At 52.0% G+C, this 12,358-nt stretch overlaps 1 protein-coding gene across 1 annotated transcript in view; it reads right to left on the bottom strand.

The window, feature by feature from the left end:
- Bdkrb2 (bradykinin receptor B2) overlaps positions 1–11,605 on the bottom strand; it is a 31,507-nt gene extending 19,902 nt beyond the window's left edge. The window contains exon 1 of the mRNA XM_028882072.2: positions 11,409–11,605. The gene's annotated coding sequence lies outside the window, so the exon portion shown is untranslated. The remainder of the gene's footprint in view (positions 1–11,408) is intronic.
- Positions 11,606–12,358: the final 753 nt, after the last annotated feature.

Here is a 12,358-nt window from a genome sequence, read left to right as displayed (position 1 = left end):
TCTCCAGGGCTGGATTACATGTGTGCCCCCACCACACCTGGATCTTTCTTTTTAGATTTATTTATTTAATTGTATGGGTGTTCGGCTTCCATGGGTAACTGTGTACCCCCATGTGCATGCCGTGCTTGTAGAGGCCAGAAGAGGGCAGCAAATCCCCTGCAACTGGAGTTCCAGGCTGTTGTTAGCCTCCATGGGGTGCTGGGAACTGAACCCATGTCCTGAGGAAGAGCAGCCAGGGCTTTTAACTGATAAGCCCCTCTCTAGCTGACACCTGGATTTTTATTAAAGTAGGTCCTGGGGATCGAACTCATGTCCTCATGCATAAGCAGCAAGCACTGTACCATCTGAGCCACCTCCCCATCAGGCCACCGTCTTGTCACCATCTGTTACATAGATGCCCCACCCCCAGCCCACAGCAGGCGAGCCTGGTTTGTAGCCCAGCTAGCTGGAGGGGGCTTGGAGGGGACCTGTGACCTGCCCCAGGGCTGGGAGGCCCCAGCCAGGACCTGACCTTGCATGAGTCCAACACAGGGCCACAACAGGGCTGGGAAAATCCCACATCTGAGCTGGGATTGAGCAGAGCCTCTGACATGCGTTGGCTTGCTGGCTTCTCCAGTACTTCACATTCTGGAGCCAGAAATAAATCCTCCCAGATTCCCTGCCCAGCTCGTTGCCAGTTGGGCCTGCTGGGACCCATCCCTTCTCCAAAGCCTGCCCTGGGGATGCTGGGTCACAGTTCCATTTTTCCACTTAACGCTGGGTCTGGAAGTGCTCTAAACCCTATGGGTGAATGGGCCAGGCTGTGAGGAGGGGCTCAACCAGTTTTCAGGATTGCTATTAATGGGAGTCTGTGCCTACTGAGGCACCAGCTGCCCATCTGCAAGGATCCACTCTTGATGGCCCGTCCCTGCAAGGGCCTTCAGAACCAAGACGATATAAAAAATAGCCTGGTCTTCATGTGGCATGTCACAGGCCAAGGGGGGCAGCAGTAGGTGACATCTTCGATGTCTTTTCTGAACAGGGGTGAGGCAGGAGGAGAGGGTAGAATAACGGCTTCTGACTTTGCCTCCAGAAAATTAGATTTTGGCACAATTTAGTGAACAAATTGCAAGCGTTTAAAACACCACCACCAACAAAAGGCCCTTTTCTCTTTGGGTGCTGTTTCTGTGAAGAATCAAAGCGCAGGAAGTGCTTCATGCAGGGACACGCTCACCCTCATTTAAGAGGGCCTTAGGGGACAGCCTAACCCTGGCTATTCTACACCCGGGCAATGGCTGCCAAAGCGTGCTTCCCAGGACTTGCCAAAGTGAGATGCCGCCTCTGAGATCTTGTCAACGCTGTAAAGCTCTGGGCACTAAATTGTCTCCGTGGCGCAGATGATCCGTTCTGGAGGGTGTGCTGCCGAGGACCGCACGGACGTACGTGTTAGCCACGGGATCACCGTTTGCTTTGGGGCTTTCTTTATTCTTTGTAGAGGTGTCTGAGTTTGCTTTTAAAATGAAGAGCATCTGTGGGGCTGGGGAGAGGCCTCAGATCCTCAGCAGCCACAAGAAAGCCGCGCACAGCACCGTATGCCTGTAACCTCAATGCTGGGGAAGGGCAGAGGAAGGCGGCGGCTCCCGGGAGCCTGCTGGCCGCTCCGTCTAAGCTGGCCGCTCCCTCTAGCTGGAAGTTGGGTTACAGATTCAGGAAGGGAGTCTGTCTCGAAAGCAAAGTGGGGAGCAATAAAGGAAGACACCGACATTGACTTCTGACTCCCACACAGGCAAGCACAGGCCAGTGCGCCCCGACTGCCCCGCTCCCACCACCACCACCACACACACATACACACCTAGTACTCTTGTAATAACAAGCCACGCATTTTCTCCTTTGCAAAACAAAATAGAGAGTGAATTATGGTTAGCTTGTATACGAAAGACAACCTGCCAGGCTTTGCTTATGTAGGAGCTGGCAAATTAATACACACTCGTGTTTTTGTTTAAGGAGAAATGTAAACTGTTTCTCCCATGAGTCTCTGGTGGCTGAACTACCATTCTGCACGGATGAATCAGTGGGCTTCTGGTAACCTGGGACTGGCCATGTTAGGGCCCTCAGACGTGACCCTGGGACCATCAAGCTCCCTACCATGTGAACAAAGCCCTCCCGTGATCACATAATCCAGCCCTACTTCCCTGATTCTGCCATGAAAGCCCAACGGAACCCCAGGAGATGGGCGGAAACAGGTCCTTCCACGGTGTTCTCATGGGCCGGGTCATGTTGAGTGGCATTTTCACGACTGAGCCCTTTGAGCACATCCCACATGAGTGTGCCCTCCCTGTTAGCTTCCTTCACGGAAGACCATCTCTCATCTGCTGTGCACAGATGTAGTTGGAGTCTGTCCCCCAAGGTTCCTGTGTTGGAGACTTGGTCCCCAAGGTGGCAGTGTTGGGAGGCGGTGAGGGACCTTTTAAGAGGTAGGGCTTAGCAGGGAGGCTTTTAAATCACTGGAGGTGTGCCTTCCAAAGGGATACACTTCTGCCCCTGTCATTCACCACGATGTGACAGACAGGGGGAGGGGCTTCAAAGGCCAACTTAGCAACACAGATATGAGTTAAAGAAAATTCTTCTTTTTCTCTCCTGTCCTTCCCCGTCACCATCTCTTCCTCTTTCCTGCCTCAGCCTCCCTTGCGCTGGGATTCCAGATGTGTCCCACCACACCTGGCAGTTCACTCCCTTTATTTATACAGTTACCCGCCTCGGGTACTTTGTAATAGTCTTGGAAACTAGACACGTCCAGAACCACAGCCCTTTTCTCTCCTGGATACAGACTCTCCTCTGTTGGAGCCTGATGTATTCACTCCTGGCCAGTCTTGTTCTTCTTGCAGCTTAGGAACCTCTACAAAGAATAAAGAAAGCCCAAAGCAACCGGTGAGTCCCCACTCCTAGCTTCCAATCCAATGTTTACCTATCCTCTTTCTCTTTGCAATGCAAAAAAATGCATTCAAGAATGTGGTAGGGATGCTGTCCTTTCAGCTAGTCTCATAGCCTATGAGGGGGGGTCAAGTTTCATTTTTTTCTTAGCTGCTGGGGAATTGGGAGATCTGGAACTCACCATACTCCAGGTTTGAGGGGACTTCCCCTCACCATCTCCCTAAGCCACCCAAACTCTGGCACACCAGGGGCATGAACTGAGTACGGACTGGCATGATGGAGTCATGCTAATTGACATTCAAATCCCAGCCCTGCCACTTGTCTATACTGTGATCAGCTTTCTGAGCCCGAATCTCCACCTGCAGGGTCGAGGGGGGGGGAGCGCTTTACTGTTGGGGTGAGGGGTGAGCGGGGACCTGGCATGTTCACCCCAGTCACTCATCAGTACTAGCTTCCTTACTTGACTCGGGCTTTACAATGGCCGGCTCTTATCCCCCGATCCAAGGGTGGTTCTGGGCAGCCAGGGGCCCAGATGTCTTCCCTTCCATTCTCTCAGTCATAGGCCCCAAAGGGACCCTGGGAGAGAATCGCCACTTGCGAGGAAAGCCTCTTGACTGGTGCTTATCTTTGCACTGAATGCTGGGAAGGTCTAGGGCCCAGAGGGAGAGAGCAGGCAGGCGCTCCAGGTTTAGGTGGCTCTGGGACCCCTCCCACTGGGGAGAAGTGCCTAGCCTGGGGCTCAGGGGTCCGCCATCCTCACCAGGCTGCACTGCTCGCCTCCCAAGACCCCTTACTAGCTCCTCCATCTGTCCCTTTGCCTGTCTGGGTAGGCCTGGTGACACAGAAGAACCAGGTCAGGTTCCAGTGCTGCTTTAGCTACTGCGCCTTTACTATTCCGTCAGCTCTCAGGTGGGGGCACATCACCCACAGAGCAGCTTTATCAGACGGAGTAGCAGTGACAGGTTTGGGTGGCAATGGTCCTCTGGGGCCAGGAGAGGGCTTACACACACTTCCAGCAGCATGGAGCGATCTACCTGGCTGTTTCCAGCCCACACCACATCCTTTCCTCTATTTAGGCACACTCTCTGCTTCACAAGGTATGGGCCTTGAACTTTGAAGCCTACACAAATTCTCCCATGAGGCCCAGGCTTCTGCGGGCAGAGGCCTCTGATCTGGAGGAGTCTAGAACAGACTTAACAAGAGGTTTAAAGATAAGGAATAGCCTGGCGGTGGTAGCGCACGCCTTTAATCTCAGCACTCGGGAGGCAGAGGCAGTGGATCTCTGTGAGTTCGAGGCCAGCCTGGTCTACAGAGCGAGATCCAGGAAAGGTGCAAAGCTACACAGAGAAAGCCTGTCTCGAAAAACCAACCAACCAACCAAACAAACAAACAAACAAACAAACAAAAAAGATAAGGAATAAACCAACTTCTCAAGTCCTGGGCACAGAGCAGGCAAGCCCACACATAACCCTGTTCTATCCATCCCACAGTGGTCCTCATCCTGAACCATACAGATGAGAGAGAGTCAGTGTCTGCAGTCATTGGTAGAGCTTAACCCTAGATTGTCGGGCAGGACTGATTGGTCCTAATTCCTAAACGTTAGTCTATTATTTGTAATACCAGTGTCTAAATAACTGGCACAACTGTGAGCCTCGGTTGTGGGCATAGGAACTCCAGTAGAGAATTGAACTAGAAACAGGTGACAAGCGGGTAGAAGTCCTGGAGCGAGGGAGGCATCTTCTCCCCATTAGCTCACCTTTCTGGAGTTGAGGAGCCGTCTGTCTAAGGCACAGACCTTTGGCCACAAGACAGTGACCTCCTGGGGGCCAGATGGGTAGGGATCTTTCTGGGGCGCTGGTAGAGACCCCTAGCTGGGCAACTCTTACCTCCGCAGTGTAGTCTCAGTAAAGGCTGGGGCACCGTGGGCCCCAATTTTGCCTACAGGCTACTCCTCACCACTCAACGGAGCAGCCACCCAGCAACTGACCTGTTTCCTACAGAGTCAATCACACCCACGTTTCCCTTCTCCAGCCCTCTCTTCAAAGGGGGATAAGAGAAGGAGCGGAAGTATGTGAGTGAGCATGTGACCTATGTGTATGTATGCGGATGCTGTAGCGAAATCCTTACATGTACTTAATATACAGCAACAGGAAAGAGCCAGCTCTCGGGCTCTCCTTGAATAGCTTTATGATATCAGTATTTTTCTTCTTTGCAGTTAATCCTTCTTGATTTTTGTGCCATTATTTTCCTCTCTCTATGTTTCTGGTTATTATTCCTTATCTAATTTTGTTCTCTGCTGCTGGGGATTAAACTCATGGCTTTGCGTGTGTGAGGCAAGCACTCGCCTACAAAGCAACAGTCCCGAAGGATTTTTATTTTTATTTTGAGATAGCAGTGTCTTACTACGTTGCTCAGACTGGATGATCTTGAACTTGTAATCCTCCTGCTTCAGCCACCTGAAGACTGGGACTACGAACCTGTGCTACCAAAGCCCAACCCGGTTACAGATACGTTAAAAGTGAATCGGAACGAATTCATTTGTTTGCAACCCTTGTGGTTTAGCGACTAACGTTTCTGAAGGTGTGATTTCTCCTCCGGTGTGGCCTTGGCTGTGCCCCCTAAGTTTGGGAAGTCATGCTGTCTTAGAGGTGATCATTTCTCAAATATCTGCAATTTCACTGCAACCCTTTGAATGAGTTTTAGGAGTAGTTTCTAGAATTTTCAAGTGGTCCGTGATGTTTAGATTTTATATCAGATGTTCATTTCTATAGTACAGGCGGGTGATACGGCCTGTCAGAGCTTTGTACACGGGACTTCTATCAATATTAATCTCTGCCTGCTGAGGTTTTCCAGCAGGTCTGGACCACACGGTTGATTTCTGCAAACGTAAGGGCCGTGCCACAGACGCCATCTCTGCTACTCTTCTAAAGGCTGTCTTTAAATTACTGACGAATGTGAGAATCCGTATCTGTTGATTAACACCAAAGGCAGAGAATAATGGACCGTTCCCAGATATGATGAAAATCAAGACTGCAGATGGCTTTAGTGGGTAAAGTGCTCGTCACACAACCATGAAGACCTGAGTTCGGATCCTCACCACCCATGAGAGCCAGGCACAAAGGCACACACACACATCTATAATCTCAGAGGGGATGGGCCAGATTCAGTGAGAGACCCTGTCACAAACGCTACCGTGATGAACAACACAGGAAGCATTGACCTTTAACATACACGTGCACGCGCACGCACACACACACACACACACACACACACACACACACACACACACACGGGGTATGTCCTTGTAATCCATGTGCTGGGCGGTGGAGACAGGAGCATCCCCAGGGCTGCTGGCCAGCCAGTCTACCAATTGGCAAGCTCCAAGCTCCAGGCTCAGGGAGAGACTCTGTCTCAAAACATAGAGAGTAATGGAGAAGGACACCCAAGGTCTGACTTCCGGCCTTCACAAGTGCTTGCATGGTGAGGGGTCTGAACACACTCATGCATACCGCACAAGTGTGCACATGCGGGTGCACACACAACCTACACACGGAAAGAATAAGGTGAAGACCTCTAGCCCTTCTCATCTGTGACCGCCCGGCCCTCCACTTCCAATTTTAGCTTGAGTTGAAATAACATGAGATTTAGTCCCCAGCAGTTACAAACTGTTTATCTTTTCTGAGCATCCGTTCCAAACATTTATTAAGCATCCCTAGTCAAGTTCCAACCAACTTCAGAGCCCTATGAGCTTTAATTGGAAGGCTCCTCTGATCAACTTTTCTATAATGTTGTCCCCTTTCTTAAACCATTTAATGTGATGAACTTCCTATTTGGCTGGAATACTTAATCAAGAAGTTTCTTTTTTCTTTTCCCCCCAGGTAAACAAATCCCTCATTGGGATCTGAGTCTGTGTGAGCAGTGGCTGTTTCAAGGATCCCCATGTATCTGAGTCTACTTTTAGTAGAAGTGGTTTCAAAAACCTCCTCTCCAGTCCCAGGGCTCATCACAGAGCCACGCACCACATAGTAGGTGCTCAGTGAATACATTTTCCTACACAGTCCCGCAGGGCTCTGAAGAGCCAAGGCTGGTTGTCCTACCACCCTCAAGCCCCGCCCCCTGACCCCATCGTCCTTTTGCGGTGTTGGCTCCTGGGTACAGGCAAAGGTGTGTGAGTCTCCCACCCACCTTTTTAGACCTTGTTATACCTAGAGAGATATAAGTAAGCCTAGGTTTCTGGTATAGAACTCACAAGTTCGAGCAGGATGGCCCCATACTTGGGGCAATCCTCCTGCCTCAGCTTTTTGAGGGCTGGGATTCCAGTGTCAGGCACCATGAAGCTTGTCTTCTTCTATCTATTCTTCTAAGATTTAAGTTCTCATTTAAATTTCTGCAAAGGGACCTGCATGTCTGTAAGAGCTTCAGAGAGTGAAGAGGAAAGCGCGGTGACCCTCAGCCTCCCTCCGGGCCTGATCCAGCCCTGCTATCTCCTCCCTGAGGGCCAGCAGCCTGTCTCTTGGCATCCCATCCCTTCTCTTTTCAGATGCCTCCTGACTTTCAGGGGAGATGGCCCTGTCCCTGTGTGTGTAAGGACACACACGGAGACTCCCAGTTACACTCTCTTCACTTCTGCATGCACCAACTGAGCAATCCATCCCTCTCAGTTTGCTTTCTATTGCTGTGAGAAAGGTCATGACCTAAAGCAGCCTGGGGAGGGAAGGGTTTATTTGGCTTACATAATCTGGCACAAAGTCCTTGGAGGAACACAGTTCCAAGACAGGAACTGGAGGCAGGAACTGGAGCTAGGAACCATGGAGGGGCGCTGCTCACTGGCTTGCTCCTCCTGGCTTGCTCAGTTTGCTTTCTTATACAACCCAGGACCACCTGCCCAGGGAGGAGACAGACCACAGGGGGCTGGCCATTCCTAGCCATTTATTAATTAACAAAATGCACCACAGGCTTGACTACAGGCCAGTCTTTTGGGGCATTTTCTTAATTGAGGTTTCCTCTTTTCTGATAGTTCCAGCTTGTATCAAGTTGTAAAAAAAAAAAAAATTAAGCGCTGCACCACCTCATTTTTTGAAGTGCCAGAAAAGGAATCCAGGACCTCAGCCCTACCAGTCAGGTGCTCTGAGGTACATCCCTGACCCTCATTTTTTTAAAAAATTGAGATATGAGTGCTTCTTCACGGAATACATTGCAGTGACTGATCGTATGCAGCCTACGTATAACAATCAAATCAGAGCAATGGACGTGCATCTCTCAAGCTAACACTTTTTGGCGTGTGGGGGATGGGGGGAGAACCTCACACTCCAATAGCACTCTACCATTCACGGTATAGCCACTGCCCGCTGGCTGTGCTTTGGTGGTGTTCCTGCCCGTGTCTTTCCCTCACCTTCTTTGAGGCTGTCCTCTTAGTGGCCTGCTGGGGAGAGCAGGGCTGTCCCTTCACACCCCCAGACTCTCAGGGGAGGTTTCCAATTTGAATTTTTAGGTAGTTTCTAATTCAATTACTATTTATAGCTGAAGGGGCCAAGGCTCAGAGAGCTAAACTGCTGGCCCTAGACCACGTGGTGGGGGAAAGAGGGATTCAATTCTAGATTAGCTTCAGAAGGAGGGAGGAGAGGAGGGAGAGAGGAGGGAGGGAGGGGAGAGAAGGGAGGGGAGGGGTGGGGAGGGGAGGAGAGGGAAGGGAGGGAGGGGAGAGGAGGGAGAGGGGTCTCATACTCAGGCCATCCATCTAGTCTGTACTCTAAGGGGCTTTGCAGGGCTCCTCTGAAATGGACGGCTGTCCCCATCGCAGGCAAGCAAGCAGAGACGAGAAAGTCTCCCTCAGCAAGCGACACCATTGAGAACTGGACCCCAGGTCTTGTTTGTTTCACCTCACTCTGGCCTCGGACAATGTGAGGGTTAGGGGATCCCAGTTCTCGGGCCTCCAGAGTCTCAGAAACCTCCCCATGGTGACAGGACCAGAGACAGATGGATTCTTCAGTTTTCCCTGGAATGCAGCCCTGGGTGTGTGTTTGGGGTGTAGGCTCCTCAGAAAACCAGGAAAGCCCGCCATTCAGCCCCTTTCACAGAGGGCAGATGAAGGGCTGTGGACATCCACCTACAGAGGCCAAGCAGAGCTGACCACTGTAGACGCTCACAATAGTAAACGGAGCCGTGCTCTGGGGACGCTGGTTACCTCCACTCCAGAAGGGGATTGCTAGCCTTCCAGCCCTCCTGAGACGGACCAGGTCATGGGCAACGGGCAGCTCTCTGGTCCAGGCAACAGGCGCACTAAGACCATTGCTTACAGGTTGGGGGTTCATGAATCAAGGAGCACATGTTAGAAGTGGTCATTGGGGGACTCAGGTGTCAGTGGTTTCTGATCCTTTAACTCGTGACCTTTGGCTTTTTTCTTTTCTTTTTTTTTTCCTTTGCTTTTTGAGCTTTGCTTTGTGTAGCCCTGGCTGTCCTGGAACTTGCCCTATAGACCAGGTTGGCCTTGAACTCACATAGATCCGCCTGCCTCTATCTCTTGAGTGTTGGGATTAAAGGCCTGCATCACCACTTTAACTTCTTAAAGGAACACACAAACTCACCTGATCTGTGAGCTTTACATAAGAACAGACCTGTAGCTTCACAGAAGACTTAAGGGGTAAACACAAAGTTCCCATCTAACCCCTGCCCTGTCCCTCCTATATTTTATCTTTCTCCAGAATGTCACAGGGAGATAGCGCTCATAGCGTTAGCTTTCCAAACCAGCTCTTTGACTTAGTAACAAGCTGTGTGCTCTTGGGGCCTTCTCTGTGACCACTGTGTATCCATCCATCCGCCCATCCAATGGTTCTCAAGTGAACTATACAGCAGATAGACATAGAGGTGCAGTTCCCATCGTCCTTCTGGAAGCCCAGGCTCCCCGGGAATCTGCAGGACTCTCCCTTGTCCCACGTAGTCCCTTCCTGACCACAGCCGCACAGCAGAGAGGGGCAACCCTAATGTCACCCTCGGACACCCTGAAATTTTTTGCCCATCCCGTCACATGGTAACAGAGGTCACGTGGTCCAGTTATTCTGGGCTCGATCTCCTTTGCTTGTCATCGGATGAATTCCCTGTAGAGCAGTGTCCTCACACTGGCTCAGTCAATCATTCCATCTTTCCCTTATTTAGAGCTGACGGAGCCTGAGTCCTATAGTTATGGGATTCTCTGGGCAATGCACAAAGGACGCGGGTGAGGTTGTTGCCTCCTCCAGACTCAGTTTCCCCATCGGTGCTGGGCTCCTCGAAGTGCGTGACGACAGGGGCCTTTTTAATACACCGAGCTGCAGTGCAGAAGTCCAGGGTAGAGCTGGCATGCGCTCCTAGGGTGCCCTGCCAGGCAAACGCACGTGCTTTTCCATTTTTAATATTCTCTCCAACCCTCCTTCCCTGCTTGTCCCTACCCCCATCCAAGTGGAGGAAAACAGCAAACTCTAAGTCCCTGAGTCTCAGAACTGTGGGGTGTTCCCATCACCCTCACTGTTGTTGGGGGCACAGGGCAGGGGCATCAGGTCCCCTACCAGCCCTTCCCTGACACAGAAGGCCGGGAGTTGTGGCGGGCAAGGCACCACACCCACACCCAGCCAGAGCTCCTGCTTCCTGTGGACTGTTTGAGAGAGCCACAGGCAGCTTGTGACTCAGGAAGGCACATTCTAACCTGCCTAACCCGTGAGCATCACCGCTGCCACCCCACACAGGCCACGGAGCTACCAACCCAGCAATCTGAGTTGCAGGCCACACATGGGGGTATGTCTCAGGAGTGCCACACTTCTGTCTCTGCGTTAAAAGGGGCCACCAAGTCTTCTTTGGGGCCCTGGCTCTGCGACACAAAACTCTCACCAACAATGTCACCCATGGGATGAAAGAGGAGCTGAGACTCGAACCCAAGATAGCACACCAAGCTCACTCATAGCCAGCACCTTGAAGAAGGACCAGGACGGGAGTGGATTAAAGCTGCCGCCGCAGACACAGACGGCCACATCAGCCAGTGGAGACAAAGTCTCTTTGCTGTCCTAACCTCGGCTCCAAGAAGCAGCCGAGCACGCCTTACAGACAGAGAAAGCAGGACTCAGACATTGGAGTCTCTCCGAGCTCATCAGTGGCTCAGTGAGTAAAAAATCAGGGCTCTCACGGCACCTGTCCCGCCATTGCCTGGCACTCACTGCTTCCTGCTTTAGCCCATTGTGTCCACATGGAGCCTATAAAACTCAAATCACCGGTCACTTGTGGTGGCGACTGCGGCGGCGGTGGGGGAAAGGGGTGATGAGCTGGAACCAACGGGGCAAATCCTTCTGTATAAGTAACTACACTCCTTCCTCCAGCCAATTGTCAGACCTAGAGGAGGAAGGGAGCCTTCCTCCAACTCCTCACGACCACAGAGCCCCTGGGAGCCTGGGGCTGGTCCCAGCTTCTGGCCAAGACCTCTCTGTGCTGAGACATTTGTGCTCTCCGGGGACGAGCTCTTGCCGGACACTCACCTTTTCTGGAGCAAGCTGTGTCTGCGTTCTAGTGAGTCCCTCGGTCCAGGTCCACCAGCGACGGCCTGTCGAGCCGTCCCCAACAGTCCTCCCCAGTCTTCTGAGGAGCTGAGCTGGAGTGGCACGGGGAACAGCTCATCTTTCAAGGGCTGGCCGGTGATGTCATCACTCTCCTGGGCACTCCTCCCTCCACCTCTGGCCCAGCTCAAGCTCCCAGCTGCCGGGATCAGCAGCAGTTCTCTGCCCGCCCACCCGCCGTGAGGTTTTTGGACTCCTAGTTGCAGGAGGCCAAATTGGGATGGCCACAGGTAGCCTTCCGTTTGTGCAGGCTGCCCCCGGGGGTGCCTGGAGTGGCAAATGTTTTCCCCGCTGCTAGAATGGCTCCTGGAGGACCACGTGAATGCCCGTGTTTAACATAACACTGCTTTGCCATGTCTGGGGCTCCCGAGGTGGTTGTTTTGCTCCTGAGTTTTAGGTGCAAACAGTGGGCTATTACATAGAGGGTGTAAGCAGAAGGCAGCCAGTTGGCCGGGGGAGTTCTGCAAGTGTTTTGGTTTTTCTATGCACACCTCCCAAGGGTGCTGTGGCAGAAACTAGCGTACATCCCAGAGAAGGGACACACTGTTGGCCAACTCCTTGGGTGAGCTGTGTGGGCCCCTGCCAGACGCTGAATTCCTTTGGGGAACTTAGAAGCTGTTTCTTCCCCCGCTTCTAAGCTCTCTGGTCATATTCATTTCCTTTGAAAATCTGCTAAAGACCTACAGTGCTTTACTCTCGGGATCAGAGGAGCGGAGGGTGCAGGGGAGGTCACAGACTAGTCCAGAGTGAGCCCAAGGCTCCAGGAATCCACACAGAGCCCCAGCTGAGCCCAAGGCTCCAGGAATCCACACAGAGCCCCAGCTGCTGTCTCCCTGCCCCTGATTGTGTATACAGTGAGTGTTCGGCCTGCA

Source organism: Peromyscus leucopus, chromosome 14 (assembly GCF_004664715.2).
Source record: "Peromyscus leucopus breed LL Stock chromosome 14, UCI_PerLeu_2.1, whole genome shotgun sequence".
Lineage (NCBI taxonomy): Eukaryota > Metazoa > Chordata > Mammalia > Rodentia > Cricetidae > Peromyscus > Peromyscus leucopus.
The sequence above is the reverse complement of the archived record's forward strand: the minus strand, read 5'-3'. Positions and strand labels throughout refer to the sequence as shown.